Genomic DNA, 3410 nt, shown 5'->3' on the forward strand with positions numbered 1-3410 from the left:
GGGGTAACATGTCGGATGCGATCACACCAGCACTAAAGCACCGGATCCCATCAGAACTCCGAAGTTAAGCGTGCTTCGGCGAGAGTAGTACTAGGATGGGAGACCTCCTGGGAAGTCCTCGTGTTGCATTCCCTTTTTAATTTTTTTGCGCCGTGTGCAAAACAAAACGCACGTGCGCGACATATGTTTAGCACGTTTTATTATTTTGCACGTTTACGGTAAGTTTTAGCTGTTGTAGCTCGCTGCTCATTATTCACGCGTCTAGCGGCGGCAAGCGTGTTCTGAAAGGGGTCGAAATCATGGTAAATAGGCACTGGTGCGGTTGAACCGTGGTAAAACTCGTCTCCGTAGTTGAGCGGGAGCGGCCAAAGGAATGTGCAATCGTGTGTGTAGTGGAGCTGGGAGGGGCAAGCATAAGGGACGAAGACGGGGGTAACATGTCGGATGCGATCATACCAGCACTAAAGCATCGGATCCCATCAAAACTCCGAAGTTAAGCGTGCGTGGGGGAGAGTAGTACTAGGATGGGTGACCTCCTGGGAAGTCCTCGTGTTGCATTCCTTTTTTATTTTTTTTTGCGCCGCGTGCATGACAAAACGCACGTGCGCGACATATGTTTAGCACGTTTTATTATTTTGCACGTTTACGATAAGTTTAGCTCGCTGCTCATTATTCACACGTCTAGCGGCGGCAAGCGTGTTCTGAAAGTGGTCGAAACCATGGTAAATAGGCACTGGTGCGGTTGAACCGTCGTAAAACTTGTCTCCGTAGTTGAGCGGGAGCGGCCAAAGGAATGTGCAATCGTGTGTGTAGTGGAGCTGGGAGGGGCAAGCATAAGGGACGAAGACGGGGGTAACATGTCGATGCGATCATACCAGCACTAAAGCACCGGATCCCATCAGAACTTCGAAGTTAAGCGTGCTTGGGTGAGAGTAGTACTAGGATGGGTGACCTCCTGGGAAGTCCTCTTGTTGCATTCCCTTTTTAATTTTTTTTGCGCCGCGTGCAAAAGAAAACGCACGTGCGCGACATATGTTTAGCACGTTTTATTACTTTGCACGTTTACGGTAAGTTTTAGCTCGCTGCTCATTATTCACACGTCTAGCGGCGGCAAGCGTGTTCTGAACGGGGTCGAAACCATGGTAAATAGGCACTGGTGCGGTTGAACCGTGGTAAAACTCGTCTCCGTAGTTGAGCGGGAGCGGCCAAAGGAATGTGCAATCGTGTGTGTAGTGGAGCTGGGAGGGGCCAGCATAAGGGACGAAGACGGGGGTAACATGTCGGATGCGATCATACCAGCACTAAAGCATCGGATCCCATCAAAACTCCGAAGTTAAGCGTGCGTGGGCGAGAGTAGTACTAGGATGGGTGACCTCCTGGGAAGTCCTCGTGTTGCATTCCTTTTTTAATTTTTTTTGCGCCGCGTGCATAACAAAACGCACGTGCGCGACATATGTTTAGCACGTTTTATTATTTTGCACGTTTATGATAAGTTTTAGCTCGCTGCTCATTATTCACACGTCTAGCGGCGGCAAGCGTGTTCTGAAAGTGGTCGAAACCATGGTAAATAGGCACTGGTGCGGTTGAACCGTCGTAAAACTTGTCTCCGTAGTTGAGCGGGAGCGGCCAAAGGAATGTGCAATCGTGTGTGTAGTGGAGCTGGGAGGGGCAAGCATAAGGGACGAAGACGGGGGTAACATGTCAGATGCGATCATACCAGCACTAAAGCACCGGATCCCATCAGAACTTCGAAGTTAAGCGTGCTTGGGTGAGAGTAGTACTAGGATGGGTGACCTCTTGGGAAGTCCTGGTGTTGCATTCCCTTTTTAATTTTTTTTGCGTCGCGTGCAAAACAAAACGCACGTGCGCGACATATGTTTAGCACGTTTTACGATTTTGCACGTTTACGGTAAGTTTTAGCTCGCTGCTCATTATTCACGCGTCTAGCGGCGGCAAGCGTGTTCTGAAAGGGATCGAAACCATGGTAAATAGGCACTGGTGCGGTTGAACCGTGGTAAAACTCGTCTCCGTAGTTGAGCGGGAGCGGCCAAAGGAATGTGCAATCGTGTGTGTAGTGGAGCTGGGAGGGGCAAGCATAATGGACGAACACGGGGGTAACATGTCGTATGCGATCATACCAGTGCTAAATCACCGGATCCCATCAAAACTCTGAAGTTAAGCGTGCTTGGGCGAGAGTAGTACTAGGATGGGTGACCTCCTGGGAAGTCCTCGTCTTGCATTCCCTTTTTAATTTTTTTTGCGCCGCGTGCAAAACAAATTGCACGTTAATTTTTTTTGCGCCGCGTGCAAAACAAAACGCACGTGCGCGACATATGTTTAGCACGTTTTATTATTTTGCGCGTTTACGGTAAGTTTTAGCTCGCTGCTCATTATTCACGCGTCTAGCAGCTGCAAGCGTGTTCTGAAAGGGGTCGAAACCATGGTAAATAGGCACTGGTGTGGTTAAACCGTGGTAAAACTCGTCTGCGTAGTTGAGCGGGAGCGGCCAAAGGAATGTGCAATCGTGTGTGTAGTGGAGCTGGGAGGGGCAAGCATAAGGGACGAAGACGGGGGTAACATGTCGGATGCGATCATACCAGCACTAAAGCACCGGATCCCATCAGAACTCCGAAGTTAAGCGTGCTTGGGCGAGAGTAGTACTAGGATGGGTGACCTCTTGGGATGTCCTCGTGTTGCATTCCGTTTTTAATTTTTTTTGTGCCGCGTGCATAACGAAACGCACATGCGCGACATATGTTTAGGACGTTTTATTATTTTGCATGTTTACGGTAAGTTTTAGCTCGCTGCTCATTATTCACGCGAATAGCGGCGGCAAGCGTGTTCTCAAAGGGGTCGAAACCATGGTAAATAGGCACTGGTGCGGTTGAACCGTCGTAAAACTTGTCTCCATAGTTGAGCGGGAGCGGCCAAAGGAATGTGCAATCGTGTGTGTAGTGGAGCTGGGAGGGGCAAGCATAAGGAACGAAGACGGGGGTAACATGTCGGATGCGATCATACCAGCACTAAAGCACCAGATGCCATCTGAACTTCGAAGTTAAGCGTGTTTGGGCGAGAGTAGTACTAGGATGGTTGACCTCCTGGGAAGTCCTCGTGTTGCATTCCCTTTTTAATTTTTTTTGCGCCGCGTGCAAAACAAAACGCACGTCCGCGACATATGTTTAGCACGTTTTACTATTTTGCACGTTTACGGTAAGTTTTAGCTCGTTGCTCATTATTCACACGTCTAGCGGCGGCAAGCGTGTTCTGAAAGGGGTCGAAACCATGGTAAATAGGCACTGGAGTGGTAGAACCGTGGTAAAACTCGTCTCCGTAGTTGAGCGGGAGCGGCCAAAGGAATGTGCAATCGTGTGTGTAGTGGAGCTGGGAGGGGCAAGCATAAGGGACGAAGA

At 49.5% G+C, this 3410-nt stretch overlaps 8 non-coding genes across 8 annotated transcripts; all 8 read left to right on the top strand.

Annotated features, from left to right (window-relative positions):
- The first annotated feature begins 13 nt into the window (after window positions 1-13).
- LOC123183532 (5S ribosomal RNA) lies at window positions 14-132 on the top strand. Its single transcript, XR_006492596.1, has one exon. It is a non-coding gene; the product is annotated as a 5S ribosomal RNA (ribosomal RNA).
- A 310-nt stretch (window positions 133-442) lies between these two features.
- On the top strand, window positions 443-561 carry LOC123183626 (5S ribosomal RNA). Its single transcript, XR_006492687.1, has one exon. It is a non-coding gene; the product is annotated as a 5S ribosomal RNA (ribosomal RNA).
- A 300-nt stretch (window positions 562-861) lies between these two features.
- On the top strand, window positions 862-980 carry LOC123183565 (5S ribosomal RNA). Its single transcript, XR_006492628.1, has one exon. It is a non-coding gene; the product is annotated as a 5S ribosomal RNA (ribosomal RNA).
- Window positions 981-1282: 302 nt separating this feature from the next.
- LOC123183549 (5S ribosomal RNA) lies at window positions 1283-1401 on the top strand. Its single transcript, XR_006492612.1, has one exon. It is a non-coding gene; the product is annotated as a 5S ribosomal RNA (ribosomal RNA).
- Window positions 1402-1703: 302 nt separating this feature from the next.
- LOC123183597 (5S ribosomal RNA) lies at window positions 1704-1822 on the top strand. The gene has a single exon (XR_006492660.1). It is a non-coding gene; the product is annotated as a 5S ribosomal RNA (ribosomal RNA).
- Window positions 1823-2124: 302 nt separating this feature from the next.
- LOC123183637 (5S ribosomal RNA) lies at window positions 2125-2243 on the top strand. The gene has a single exon (XR_006492697.1). It is a non-coding gene; the product is annotated as a 5S ribosomal RNA (ribosomal RNA).
- A 340-nt stretch (window positions 2244-2583) lies between these two features.
- On the top strand, window positions 2584-2702 carry LOC123183469 (5S ribosomal RNA). Its single transcript, XR_006492536.1, has one exon. It is a non-coding gene; the product is annotated as a 5S ribosomal RNA (ribosomal RNA).
- A 302-nt stretch (window positions 2703-3004) lies between these two features.
- On the top strand, window positions 3005-3123 carry LOC123183645 (5S ribosomal RNA). The gene has a single exon (XR_006492705.1). It is a non-coding gene; the product is annotated as a 5S ribosomal RNA (ribosomal RNA).
- The last annotated feature ends 287 nt before the right edge of the window (window positions 3124-3410 follow it).

This window comes from Triticum aestivum, chromosome 1D (assembly GCF_018294505.1).
Source record: "Triticum aestivum cultivar Chinese Spring chromosome 1D, IWGSC CS RefSeq v2.1, whole genome shotgun sequence".
Classification (NCBI taxonomy): domain Eukaryota; kingdom Viridiplantae; phylum Streptophyta; class Magnoliopsida; order Poales; family Poaceae; genus Triticum; species Triticum aestivum.